The 15,072-nt window shown below is 43.9% G+C and overlaps 1 protein-coding gene across 1 annotated transcript in view; it reads left to right on the forward strand.

Annotated features, from left to right (window-relative positions):
- Positions 1–15,072, forward strand: part of LOC142968267 (parkin coregulated gene protein-like) — a 63,844-nt gene that overhangs the window by 48,559 nt on the left and 213 nt on the right. The gene's annotated exons all lie outside the window — the stretch shown is intronic.

Raw genomic sequence — 15,072 nt, forward strand, 5'->3', positions numbered from 1 at the left:
CAGGAATTTTGCTTTTCTTGTTGACTCCCTTCCCGAACATATACACACACACACACACACACACACACACACACATACACATATGCGCATACAGACCCACCCTCTGTCCTGTGTGTGTTTAGATTGAAAAGGAAAGCTTCCAGTAAGAGTGTTTGCCAAGGTGTCTGTTTGGTGGATAGATGATTTAGTGGGTGATTCTATGAGAAGAGCGCTCTGTGGTCTCAGCTGGGACGGAGCAAAAGAGATAGTGAGGAGAGCCGAGTGGAGGAGACTGCCCTAGTCATTTGATGTAGAGGTGGAGTGGGGCAGCAGCCTGGGTAATAAGGCTTGCGTCCGCTTTTGCGCACACACACAAAACCGGAACATACACACAGAATCGCCCAGCAGATTAAATGCGCTGCAGGTTGTATGAGAACAGAGAGTGAAAGAGAGGGACGGGGGAGAGGCTGTTGAGTCAGTGTGTAAGCCGCAGGGCAGCAAAATCTTCCTCTACCACTAAGTCAGCCACTGATCTCATTTCTCCACAGATGGACTCCTAACACACTCCCATCAGGGGACAAATATATATATTCCCTCCGTCTCTCTGCCTCACACATTCCCGCACCAACGACCTTTTCTCTTCATGCATCTCCCACTCTCCTTCTATTTCTTTCTCATGGTTTATTGCCTTTTTTTTGTTTCCTCACTCCCCATCTTCTCTTTACTCTGTATTATCCTCCTCCATCCCAATATCCCTCTCATTCTCTCACACATTATTTTTCTCTGCGTCTCTGGGTTTAACCCTCTCCTCTGTCCCATCACTTCATTCCATGTCAGACCAGACGCCATTACCCTCTCTCCTCTTCCCTTGATCAATCAGAGCCAACAGGTGCTGTAAATTGTGTCCTCTTGCGAACGGCTACCGCAGTGTCTCCCGTTTGCGTTCATTCCCTGCCCTGCCTCCACCTCTGCTCTTTCTCTTCGTTCTCCTCTCCACATCCCTCCAGCTCTTGCCCCAGTTTGTCAGCGAAGCAAAACTGGCTGTGTCTCAGAGCCCATCATTCATCTCCCCCCCCCCCCCCCCCCCCCCATCCTGTCACAGCGGCGGCTTGGTTGGTCTCAGACAAATAGCATCACGGAAGATAATATAGCCACAGCCAGAAAAGAGCCTAATAAATGGCCCCTCCTCTGCCGACCTAATGGTCCTGCTTTCCACTTGGCCAGGGGACAGCGCGCTACACGGACACGTACATCGGCTTCTAATGAGGAAAATCTATAAGCTTCAACTAGCCATGACATCTTGCGTCGCACGTACACACACCTTATGAATAAAACCTGTCCACTGTCAACATATCCACAGACACATTATGGTGTTTGTCAGGGAAGATGTTGTGGAATCACATTACAGTGAAGTAATCCATATCTTCAAGCCCAAATCAAAGCATACACATGCATACAGGCAGCCCTCAGTAACCTGTATAGGGAAACGTGTCAGACGTGTTGTTCTGCATGTTTTAAGCAAATTTCCAAAAAAAAGAGGCAAAACAAAATGCTAATCGGTGTGTATCATTTAGTGCTACAGCATGTGAATATTCTCAACAGGGTGTAAGAAAATTACATAATTAGATGAACGCATGCGTCTCTTCTCTAAATCCGGTACATCATGGCATTTCATTTTTTGCCTCCCACCTGAGATGGCATTTGTTATGAATTAGTCTCCTTTGTCAGAATACCAGGTGGTGATTTCATTTAAGCAGTCATAATTATTTTTAACAAACTACAAAACATACAATAAAGGTTTATTTTTCCAGCATGTTGAGAAGACACACTGTTGAACTGACCCCAACTCAAAAACAAGTCCTCTAAATTAAGGGCCAAAATGTATGCTGTTGTTAAGGGCGAGGATGAGGCAAAAAATGTGGTTTGGGTTGAAATAAGAAATGATGACTGATGGGAAACTAGCAATGGTCTAGTGTGTCATTCCGACATTTTCTTGACCCATCCATCTAATTCGTCCTTTGCTCCCATCACACTACAGTCACAATCCCTGTCCTTTTCCTGTCCACAAGACTGGAAAAGGGCTTCAATGTAAGAATATTGTTTCTGGCATTTGCTAATAGATGACTGATGCCGTGGTTCTTATTAGGAGGACAGACTAAAATGTGACTTTATTTGATCAGCAAGTACAGAGAGCCCTGAATGAAAATGTTAAGTCTGCTGCGTATGTGTTTGTGTACATCTGTAAGTTTCAGTGCCATCATCAGCGCAGGGCCGAGAGAAACGCCACCACCAGAATTGCTGACTGCGTCCTTTCATCGTCTTTTCTCTCACTGATGCACCTCTTCCATTCTCCTTGATCATGGCTACTGTTGTCATCTCGTCTCCTCCAGCGTAATGAGTCAGTGTGTGATGTTGGATGGCTGCTGACAGTGTGTCCTGTGACTCACATCAGGGTGGTACTGCTGTCCCAGCATATCTCAATACTTCCCACCTCCCTCTATCCTCCCCATCCCTCCTCTCCTCTCTCCCTCTGCCTCTGTTTGGAGTGTACCTCCCCCAGTGGATAGGGACATCTGCTAATAATAAGCAAACATACTGTAAAGGTGACACACACCTACACAAACCCCCCCACGCAAATGCACGGTCCAGTTGGGCAGCTGAGTCTGTTTTCCATAGCGTTCATTGTGATTTCATCAGTCATATGCTTTTTTTTCTCTCTGGAGTAAAAGAAGTTGAAAAATAAAAGCTGGAGAAAAAAAGAGAGCGAGCTGGCCTGTGGAAGGGCCAAATTGACACTGGAACCGAGTGAGATTATGTGAGTTTGATTTCATGTGCTTGTGCAACAAAGATTTGTAGTACCACAGTTTGTATTCTGAGGGCTAAAGCTTGAGCTGTACTACAAAAACCACAGCCGTTACTGCGCAATAATTACAGTATTTTACATTTTGTGCTTTGAATTTTGACAATATTTCAATCTTTTGATCATAACAATATGTTCTAAATGGAATTTCTTTATAATTTAGATCCTATAGCACAGGAATATCTGATTATGCTTGGTCCAATGACATGTCAGCTTCCGCCTATCAACCTGTGGTAATCAGTAAACATTTCTACACTGGTGTGAGGCCTGCTTGGGACGGACAGCTCGCCATGCTTTATGTAAATACCGCACTTAAATACTCTTGCTTTAAAGGGCCTGGGCACTCGTAAACCTTGACAGACCCTCGGGCCGTACCGCTGCCTGTAAAACACTGCCTGTTTATGGATGCCTGTACCTGCATCCTTCCACCCATAAACACTTCTCTTTGTCCTTCTGGGATAGAATGGGTGAAGGGGAGATTATGTCCCCTCAACCAGGAAGTGTTTTAGGCCATATCCACGCCAAAGTTTGATTATCATTTTGTAAAGTTTATCACGTACATCTACTCAAGTGAGCGTGGAAATTTGAGCTATCAGCTTCACAGTTTTTCCGGACATTTTCAGGTTGTTGTTTGTCACCAGAGCCTGCAATCACATATCGTGAAAAGCTCTGTTTGACTTGGTTATCCAGTTAGGAGAGAGGGTAATTGAGAAGTGGGTAAAAAAAAAAAAGTGTGTCTAAATGGAGAAAAAACAATGCATTGCCAAATCAATTTCAATTTGTATGGACATACAAACTGGGAGCTGCTGCCCTAAGGCTTCCCATAGCGTCTGCCTGCCTGTTGCCGCTCTGAATGCAGATGGACTGCATGCCGTCCGCTTGGTGCCATTGTCATTGTTGAGCCAAAGTTCTTTTAATCACTTTGCTGACCCAACCCACTGTGATTTACTAGCCAGACGCATACATAGGCATCCACTCCCAGCCAATTGCATTAAAGAGATAAATAACCAGACCAATAAAAGTGTTGTGAGGGGGCCGAATGGGCCCTGGACTGCTCATCGTCCATTTGCTGCAGTAAGCAATGGGGGGTGTGGGGGCTTTTAGTGGAAGGTTTTTTAGGGGTGATATTGTGATTGGTGGTGGAGGTGATGTCATGTCATCCATCTTGGGGAGCCACTTCATTAGGCTAATGGAAGGGCTGGACCGTTCACCGTTCGTTCCCGTACGTTAATGTGTGTGTGTGTGTGTGTGTGTGTGTGTGTGTGTGTGTGTGTGTGTGTGTGTGTGTATGTGTTTGTCCTTCCATTGATGCTAGCTTCCAAGGCTAAAGTGGTTATGAAGACTAAAGTGATTTTATGGACATAAATGTGTGTCTGTGTGTGTGTGTGTTTGCATGTGAGTTACTGTGTAGGCATGTGTGTGTGCGTGCCAGTATTTTCACACAGTGCAGTAAAGACACTGTTTTTGGTGAGGTAATACAGTGCATCTGAGGAGCTAAAACACACCTTATTCTTTTCATGTTTAAACTACAATCACATACCTTCAATGACTTGGAAAAATGTGAAGTGAGGAGCGGTTACTCACCGCGCTTTTGGGTAATATCAGTGATTTGTCACTGACTTAAATGAGTATGTCACTTCAAATGTTCCTCTTGTGACAAGTGAAGAGGACAAATAGAAACGCTCTTTGAATTTGCTATGACGTTCAGCCTTTTCTCTCTCTCTCTCTCTCTCTCTCTCTCTCTCTCGCCGTCTCTCCAAACTTGTCAGTTTTCCCACCTGAACCCCACTTGATTCTCGTCTGGACATGTGCTGTCTTTACGAGAGCGATTCCTCTGAATGCATTCCTCTCTTTGTTGTCGAGGCCATTCCACCTTCAGCAGCCCTGTTTTATCAATTTCTCTGTTTTTCAGATGTCATATATGAGGCCTGCATCTGATTTGCTTTGTAACATCCTGAGCTTATTCTTATTATATTGACTCTTTTCTGCCCTTTTCTATCCCCAGCATCCGGCCCAATGGTGATTCATGCAGGTGAATATATTGGCAATCGTAGGTTCAGCTGGAAGATGTGTTCGAGCGGCGAGTCCACTTCGTTCCACAAGCTGAGCTTTTTTTAGACGACAAAAAAATAAAAAAAATAAACTAACAAAATGTCAAGAAAGTACATTTTCTTACACCTTTTTTCCTTGCAAATACAACCGAACACCAGGATTAATTTCTATGTTAACTCATCGTAAAACACACTTCCTTCAAACTGGAGAGAAAGACTTTCCACTGTTCCACAACAATCACCAACTTTGTTTTGGTCCGCAATTTTCTTTTCTCTGTTTATCGATCAATCTACAGTTAAATGACATTTAAGCAAAAGAGCTTTCACTCACAACCTGATGAAGCTCATGACCTTGACATGGTGCTTATTGTTACTGTCACGTCAATACATTAACAATTATATCTTAGAAATCAGAGAAAGCATCATTTATGTAACCAACCTAGATTACTGGATTTTAATTTGGTACACCTTTATTTGAATTTATTTAGGATTTTATACACGGTTACTTTATATTCGCAAACCTCACATTAAATTCATCACAAGCAACACCAGGGAAGTCTCTCCATTAGCAAACACTGTCAACTCCCCCTAATTCCCTCCCTTAGGACATTAACCTGATATTACATTAATCTGTTTATTAACACCATTTAGACTACAATCTGACTATAAAAGTACTATTTCTGCATCTAAACTTGCACAGTGGAGGTGTAAATGAAACACAATAGCCACACTGGGCCCAAGCTGTGCTGTGATGTTTCATTCCAAAGCCACCGTTTCCCTGTGGAAAGTAAATCTGAAGAAAAAAAAAATATTAACAGAGTAGTTTCCTTGTAGCAACTTAAACATATGCTCTCTGTTCCCATTAAGATGTGTAAATGAAAGAACGGGACGAGGAGTAGCCTTAGCAATGCGCCGGTATCCCCCACCAATGGACACCTGCTACCCGAGCAAAGGTACAACAGCCCAGCTGTTTCCTATGAATATTAATCGCTTCAGTATTAGCTGCTGGTACTGACGGTCGCGAGCCACCGGGAATAGGAATAGAAATAGTCCCTGCTTTTTTATGTATTATTTGTGACAGCCATTAATTTGATGTCCATGTATGCTCAGATCTGAGGAATGAATGACGCTTCAGACGACATTTTCAGACGAACATGCATAAAGGTGGACATTTTCTTTGAGCTCTGACATAACCTTTGATGGGCCTGAGCGATTGAAGCATGCAAACACTTGTCATTGCTTATTGGATTCCTGTCAAACCTGTTAGAAATTAGAAGACAGTCTTTCTGCTGTCATCTGTGAGTAAACATCCGTCTGCTTGATGCAACAAGAGACAACATTATTAGGGGACTTTGCTGTCGGGGATGCTATTATCTGACGTAACCTGTGGGTCACAGGTAACAGGCAAGGCTTGGTGGTATGCTTGCACGGGTTTTTGATGTTTCAGGACCTTCTTTTAAGTGACAGCATCGAATACTTATTTATTTTGTGATAGGGTCTTCCAATTTTATTTTTGTATGAATAAAGCAAAAAAAGATTTAAAAAAATGTTGACCACTGACTCGATATGGCTCGCGGTGAAATGTTTGCTTGTTGCATTAGAAAGTTGAAAGGCAATGCAATTCCCTGCAATATGTTAATATGTCAATCTGCACCCATTTCACATGGCTTCAGACTCGATCACAGCGTGCTTTCAGAGCTCTGTGTACATGTTATGTGCCCACACACCCTATTAGTGAACCTTTGCATTTCAAAGTGCAGTGCTTGTTTGGCTTGTGCACACTGCACACCGCGGTGGCCTTTAACGCCTGTCCCTGGTGCAGATCGATTTTGTGCCTAGCCAGCAGCCCATTGCTAACCTTGAGGTAAGCTGGCGTAATGAGATCGCATCTGACGGCATTGACTCGCACCTGACAGCACTGACACTCTCCTCCCAGCCAGGGAGAGACACAGACAGGCAGAGTGGGAAAGGCTAGGTCCTCTGCGGTTGGCGGTACTGTTAAAGGCTTTGATTCGCTTTCTCTTAATTTCACTGTAATATATATTCCCACCTTCTAACGAGCTGGGTTTCAGCTAAAGTTACAGCAGTTTTTATCACACAGTTTTTACTTGTATGATTGGAAGAACAAGAATGAGTGTGTATTGCACCACTGCAGTCTTCTTTTGTTCACCCATAATCCCAAACTTATATAAAACCTCTCTTGAGAGATGGTATTGGGCATGAAAATGCCAAGATTTCCGGGTGGAGAGCTGCAGTCTCTTGGTGGGCAGCACAGTGGAATTCAGAGTGTAGATTTGCAGTTTTGCTGCGGTGTTGGTCTGTAGGCAGCATGCTGGGTTACACACGGCCCTCTGTCTGGCCATGAGAAGAAGTACCCTGTCTGTACTTTCTGGCCCAGATTAAAACGTCTGCTACAGCTGGCTGCAAAGATCGTTTGTCACCAACAACACACACGCACTTGTGCACCCTGAAAAACATGTAATCTAATTGAAAATAATTAAAAAGTAGCTGCCCATCCGGCAGTGGGATCTGTGAAATAACAAGATGACTCATACCTGTAGGGCTGTGGCAAGCATACTGAAGCTGATTCTCAGATGCATGCATCAGGCTACAATTGGATGAGATGGGACCGGGATAGCCATTATCTGAGTGGTGGTAATTGAAACAATAATGGACATGTTAACAGCTTGGAAAATAGCATTGATCCATCATCTAAGATGAGCCCCTTTTTTGATTTAATACCATGACTAAATGCCGCAAACTGATATTGCTCTCGGTCATAGCTAGGTCTACTTGGCTAATTGAAAAAGAAATGAGCATGGAGAGGCTTTTGTGAGATGTGGAAGAGTGATCCTCCCACCTTTCCTCTACAGGGCTTTGAAACCCTCCCACAGCCTTGGATTTCTGGGGAAAGATAACCCAAAGACATGGCACGGTTTTTGGCGGAAGTGTGGAATTGGAATTCAATTCCTGTATATCTAACGTACAAATGTAGACTAGTAAGCCGGTGGGAGCCAGATCGATGGGAATCTTAGCTCCTGTGCAGCTCAGGAGCATCCTCAGCAGGTTACGTCTTTGTCTCAACCTCGTCTACATCTTTCCTCCGCTCTTACAGTCTGCTGCGCAATCTGATCTTTACACGTTTTCCTTCACCTGGCATACTGCTTTGCTGATGTCCAACTTTCACCCGGTCGAAGTGGCACTGAGCTGCGGCCAGCCTATAGACTGAGCACTGCTGCGCTGGATGAACACTTGGAAAATGAGATCACTGACCTCCAGCAAAGGTTAGACTTCAGTAAGCATGAGCAGTCAGATGATGGCTGGTGTAAGGGTTGGGGGTTTCATAAACTACTGCTGGCCATAAGCCTGTTGTTTTTCTTCTCTGCTCGCAACCTTGTGTGGATATCCATGCATCGGTGTGTGTGTGTGTGTGTGTGTGTGTGTGAGTGTGTATTGTGATGTGTCGGAAGATCCAGGACTCATTGTGGCTAGCTGTGTTAAGCTGAAATGATGTTATTGATTACACACAAAGGTTGAGACGGAAAAGCAACAGAATGGGAATGGGCCCAGCTCCAGGTGTGTGTGTGTGCGTGTGTGTGAGAGAGAGAGAGAGAGAGAGAGAGAGAGAGAGAGAGAGAGAGAGAGAGAGAGAGAGAGAGAGAGAGAGATCATGATTGTGTAATTGTGAGCCACAGCTGTGCTGTCCGTCAGCCTCTGGGTTATCCACAGGGGAAAAGGGGGTTGGGGACAAAGGCAGAGGGAGAGAACAGAGATTGAGACCATGGTGGTGTAACAAATAAATTGCACTGTGCTATTTTGAAGTACTGGTATTTTACTTGAGTGTTTCCATTTTCAGAGACTCATCGCATCGACTCCATAACATTTCAGAGGGAGATGTTCTTAGAAATTTCTTAAATCTGTTTTTTGATTCTGGCTGTATTTACGGGGCTAGAACAGTGACAGTAAATGTTGGCGTTGGAAAAAAAAAAATTTGGCATTGAAAAAAACTGCACTGATATAATTCCACTGAAAAATATGAGGCAGGCGTTAAAAATATGTTTATTTTTGTATTCTTCGCATTGTGACGTGTTTTTCAGTTAAAATGTTCCGTTTTTTTCCGTCATGTCACTCTGTTTTCAACGTCAGCATTTTTCACCCTTTTTTTTCCAGTTTCAACTCTTTATCACTGTTTTGCCGTGGAGGGGAGGGAACTTAAATGGAGCGGGCAAGGAGAGCGTGATTTACATATAATCTGCATACTGAGGAGAGAGCCTCAATCTGCTGAAGCCACATTTTGCTCCAAAGCCTTTGGCATCACCACACAGCTAGCATATGATTCTGGGATTGTTTTAATCCACTGAGGACATGTAGAGTCACAACATTTTTATGAAAGTTCAAATATCAAATTGTCTAAATGTCTGTTTGATATGACTTTCACGTAACAATAATCTGCAGTGAACTACTTCATATGGTATTAGGAACGTTTTGAGCAGAAATTCATCTGCTTCTCAGCAAACGGTTTTATCATATTAGTGAGCTTATTTAACAAGCCTTATTTGTTATGATGTGTAATATAATTACACTATACTTATTACTATAATTATTGCATGGTAGGCTATATAAAATGCTCGAAGTGATTGCTGAAATACGAGTCTTTCTGCATGCATAAACGTGTATAGAAATCCAAACCACGGATGTCTTGACTACAGTAACCGCAATTAAGTTAAGTCTGTTTCCCTCTGCCGTTGTTTTTGACATAGAGCCTAATGTTAGCTATAATAGTTGACATTAGCTAACGTTGGCGCTGGTTAAAAAAGGCAAACAGCTGAACTCATGGAAGACATTACCGTGTCCTAACTGTGTGGTCATGCCGGAGGATTCAGTGCGAGTTGTGGGTCCGGAAGAGTGACTTTCTTTCCTTCGCATGCAGACTATATGTAAATCATGCTCACAGCAAACATCGCCTCTACGACAAAACAGTGACATCGAGTTGAAACTGAAAAAAAAAATAAGACGAGCAAATTTAGACGATAACAGCAACTGTATTTCAATCATCACATGCATACTGGTACATACATCAAATTGTACCTCTACATTTAACCCATACTAACATTAAGGAGCAGCGGGCTCAGCGTATATCACTATATTTACTTCCACCACTGGTCATACTAAACTAAGTCCTCACTCCCTGTCTCCCTGTCTTCCCTGCTCCCTCACTGTGTCTGTCCTTGTCACATGTGATTATAGAGGAACACTTATTCTCTTTCTTCGTGTGTGTGCGCATCTCCACGTGTATGTGTCTGCATGTGTACAAACAATACCCACAGAAAACGCAACATGCATTCTGCAAGGATATTCTCTTTCACACTGTCTCGCTGCCTTTCTTTTGCAGACACCTGTGGTTAGGAGAACACACACACACATACACACACCTGGTGTCTCCCACCTTTCTGCCAGAGTGTGAGTCTCTTTATGAGAGGCCTGCCTGGCGCCCAACTGTGAGGCCCTTTTAATTAGAGCCCTGCTGTTAAGCACAGGCCTCCCCTCGTGGTCTCATCCACTCCCCACCACCTCCTCACACACTCACCACTGTTTTGCTCCTCTCCCTCTCTTTGTTCTTATGACCTGGTTCACAAATAGTATCCACACATATCCAGTATTTACTATACGTCATCCAAAATCCATGTAAAAGGAACATTTTCAAAGGACCGCTTGGGATCAGATTTTTACTGCACAATCAAACGTGTTAAAGTAAACTAAGCTGTAAACTAAACGGTATGACTGTACTGTAATAACACACACCAATGCTGGTGTTAATATTGACATTTCTTACAGTTAGTGGGTTGAAAATGGCTCTACTGTTTTAAATCAGCCCTAATCTTGCAAGGCCTGCGCTGAGATAGAGTCGACCGTTTGGGACTAATCTACGTCATGAAATGAAAGAATGTTAATGCCCTCTAATCAGACCCCCCCGCTGTAACCACAGAGTAGCATTACCATCACAGCACAGACCTGGTCTCTTCTTTCTGTCGACTTGAAACTAAGCCATCAGCACATTACAAAAGCTGGTGAATCAGTGTTAACGACCGATCATCTGGTGATAGCGATGTGCTTTTCCTACACTGTGACAGAAGTACGTAGACGAAGCAGTAAGTTGCTTAATTGTGCTCATAGAGCAGCTGGCTAGTTAGCTAGCTAAATGTTGGTTTGCTGATTTCACCGTGCTTTCAACTTCAACCAGTTAAAAAGAAGAACATTTGTCTTCAGACTGCACAAACTTCCACACACTCGAATACTAGAAAGTATAATATTTAAATTTGAGACATTTTTAAGCCTAAACAAAGATGGTAGTGTGAATGAAATTAATTTGAGGGAAAACTGCACTTCTATACCTTCAGCTGTCACCAAAGAAAAAAGCATCTACCTCCTAGACTATTATGATCAATATTAACTGTAATAATAACTTAATCTACATCACATTTTTAAAGGAGAGGAAACAACGATTTTTTTATTGATTCCCAAGGGAAAAAAACAGATCTTTGTTTTAGAAAACTTTGATATAAATGAGAAAATAAGAGTATGTGCTTAGTCCCATACTGATATGGAGCGCTGAGAAAAATTGGGTTGGAGGGTTATCAGTGTGTGTGGTTGGTGATAAGAAAGAATGACAACACATATGCACTCACATTACACCCTCAGACGTGTCACTTCTGCACAAAGTATTCCTGGCACTCGAGCTGTTCCATCGCACTCGTAACCTTCATTCTTCTGTTTCCTTTTTCAAACAAGGCCAAACTCCCTTTCGAAAAAGAAAAAAAACCAGGTCTCTCGCGTTCATTGATTCTCCTCTGCATCTGCCTGCTATGATCAAACAGCTATTGTGTTGGGGAGCCTCCTCTCTAAGCTGCTTTCCTAAGGAACTTCCACAAGCAGGGGTAAGTTGATTAGAAACAATGGCAGGTCGGTTGATATTGTATTGAATCAGGAATTCCGAGCTAAACTTCCCAAAGCTGCTGCGGTGTGTGTGTGTCACCCGGTCCCTGGCAGCAGAGGGGGATTACAGCCATACAACATACACATGATGCACGCTAACCTCGGTCAGAAATCTTAAGCTGGGGGTTGTAGTACAGCTGCCCTTACAGTTGCCATCCATTAAGTCAAGGTCCCCAACTGTAAATATCCCCTTAAAAATCGACTCCATATATTTGAAATTAGTTCGGACGAAAAGCTTAAGCGTCGCCTGCATCTGTGACTGCCTGTCTTCAGCTTGATGTGGGAAGACAGGTTGTTTAGGACCGTGGGGAATAAGAGATGGAGAAAGAGCAGGGAGGAGGAGGAGGGAGGCTGCAGCTGTTGTTATGCGTAGTTTAGTGTTGGGCTGGTGTGGTTCGGCAGAAATCCCAGCAGACACAGCCCCTGTTGTCTTAATGAAAAGGAGGACGGACGGACAGACAGACAGACCTTTTTCTCTGCCACTGTCCTCGTCTTCCTTCACCCTCAGTGTAGCAAATATCGCTGCACTGAGAATGCTCCACCGTCTGCGTCTGTATCGACCCTTCCTCTCCCTCAGAGGAACAGACAGCCAACTCCTGCTTTGGCCCTTTTCCTTGTGTTCACAGAGCGGGAGTTTTTTTTATTATGATTGTTTTTAAAGATTTTTTTTTTCCTCTCTCTCCGTCTGCCCTGGGTTGCAGATATTGCCGTAAGCAGAGAGAGAAAAGAAGACAGGGAGAGGAGGAATGAAGAAGAAGAAGAAGAAGAGTGAAAGTTATTTTGCTGAAGGACATTTGCAGAGGCAGCTTTTAACACTCTCGCCCCCTTCCCCTCCCTCCCTTTCCCTCTGTCCCTGCTTAAACACACTTATCCCTTTTCTCCTCTTTAAATATTGAGAATCGTTGCAAATTCCTCTGGCCTCTTCCTTTTGATGCTACTGGCCTCCCAACGGCTCAGCATTAGAAATGCACTTGGAAGGGCTGAAACTCTCAGTCTAGCAACAGCAACAATTCCCCCTTTGCAGGACCTCCTTGCTCCCCCCTGCAGGCCCCAGTAAACGGGTCTGAGCTTCGTTGGTTCCCAAGCCGCACCTCTTCTCTGACTCCCCGTGTTCTGTAGTCTGAAGGCCAAAGCTCTCCCTCTGGGCTGGCTTTGGCTGCTCATTTTCACTCTAACAGAGGGTGGCTCTCCACAGGCCTGGCTTTTTAACCTACACCAACATGCATGCACACACAAACACACACCATGCAGCTGAAACAGACTGTAAGAGTGACTCCTGTCACTTTATTCTTTTTACTTACCCCAACTACACACACACACACACACACACACACACACACACACACACACTGCATACTCATTCCTCCCTGATTGCTTTGCCTTTTTTCTTTTATTGCTCACATGGCTGCATTTTAGATGCTATTTAAGATTGTGCTAACTAGTAGGGGGCAGACGCCTCTGTTGTGGGTAGCTCAAGAATAAAAAGCAGCCCGAGTTTAGATACAAAACAAGCTTTTCTTAAAGGCTGCATTCCTGATTCTGTGTTGTTTCTGTTTGCGTTTCTGTGAAAGGAAAACAGATATGATAGCTGCTGAATAAAGCCAAAGCTGTTTAAGTTGCACTGCATCGAGGCTAACCAACGGTCAAATCGCGGCTGGAGAATTCTCCCCCCGTCGCTTTCATCTAAAACAGGAGAAAGGATCCTGAGCAGAAAGCAAGTGCTGCAGACTGAGATCATAGACGTGTTGCTGCTTAACAGCCCACTTTATGGGATCGGCTCTCTTTGTGTTTTAATGAGGAGGCCATGGATGGGTGGAAAGGCAGAGAGAGAGAGAGAGAGAGAGAGAGCGAGAGAGAGTTGAGTCTGATTAGAGACTGGAAAAGACTGAGAGTATTAAGGATGGTAGGAGAGGTTTAATGTCGCTTTCTCTCATCAGTTCTAATTAAGAGTGAAAGAAGGGTCTGAGGGGTCCTACTTAAAGTGCTACTGTTCATTTGTTACATCACAGGTACACTTCATGATACACTCTTCTCTTCTCCTCTCCTCTTCTCTCTGCTCAAAACAATTGTATCAAATGACCACTTTTTTTCTTTCTTTCATTTTATAACCTCAAGAAATAAATCCACATTTTCTCTCCAGGATATTTAGTAGTTTAGCAGTAGGACATTTTTTGCTTACAAAGTTGGTGGTCTGTGTGTGTGTGTGTGTGTGTGTGTGTGTGTGTGTGTGTGTGTGTGTGCGCTTCATTCCTCTCTATATTTACCTCCCTCTGAAAAGTGTTTTGAGGCCCCAGTGCAATGCCATGAGATTGGCAGTTTGCTGTGTGCTGATAAAGTCACGATCGGCGTGTGTGTTGGTGTGCGTGCGTGCGTGCGTGCGTGCGTGCGTGCGTGCGTGCGTGCGTGCGTGCGTGGGTGCGTGTGTGTTTAAGTGTGCCTGCTGCTGAAAGGGAGGAAGAAGTAAGGAGCGGAGGTTGGACACCTCAGGAATGTTTTTTTGATAACAAGTTCCCCCAGCGCTCTAGAGCGCTATTGTACAATTTTGTGTGTTTTACTGCACTGTCTACGTATGTTTGTGTGTGTGTGTGTGTGTGTGTGTGTGTGTGTGTGTGTGTGTGTGTCTGTGTGTGTGTGTGTGTGTGTGTGTGTGTGTGTGTCCTCGGGGAGGGGAGTTTCTGCAGCTTTCTTGCCATATTGTGATTGGCCACAAGTGTATTACGCTCTCTGACTCTATTGTTCATTAAACACACATAGAAACACCTGAAAAATGTAATGAACAAAATGTCATTATTGGACATTTGGATACTGTTGAATTTGTTCTCTGTTTGAGATTTAGATTTTTTAATACAGATCCAAACATCAGTCACACACACACACATTCCTACTTGTGGAGCGTGACTCCAGGTCACTGCTCATGTGTGCATCAACGCAGCGTTGTGCAACAGCAGAGCCGCCACTAACTCATACGTCCTTTGCCTCTTTCAGCTGAACAGTTTAAAAACACTGCTGCCGTCCATTCCCAACTAACCACAGCGTTAAAGAAAATTAAATCCAGTCCGTCCGGTGGATTTGAAGTCAGATAGAAGGATGGCATTTGCCGACTCTGTCCGCAGCAAAGCATTGCAGCGTGGCCACAGGTGGTGCTCTGTGAGCCTTGACATCAAGCTCACAGTCTGCGATGACCCCGAC

The sequence above is a fragment of the Anarhichas minor genome, unplaced genomic scaffold (genome assembly GCF_050575085.1).
Source record: "Anarhichas minor isolate MPS153535 unplaced genomic scaffold, ASM5057508v1 ptg000040l, whole genome shotgun sequence".
Lineage (NCBI taxonomy): Eukaryota > Metazoa > Chordata > Actinopteri > Perciformes > Anarhichadidae > Anarhichas > Anarhichas minor.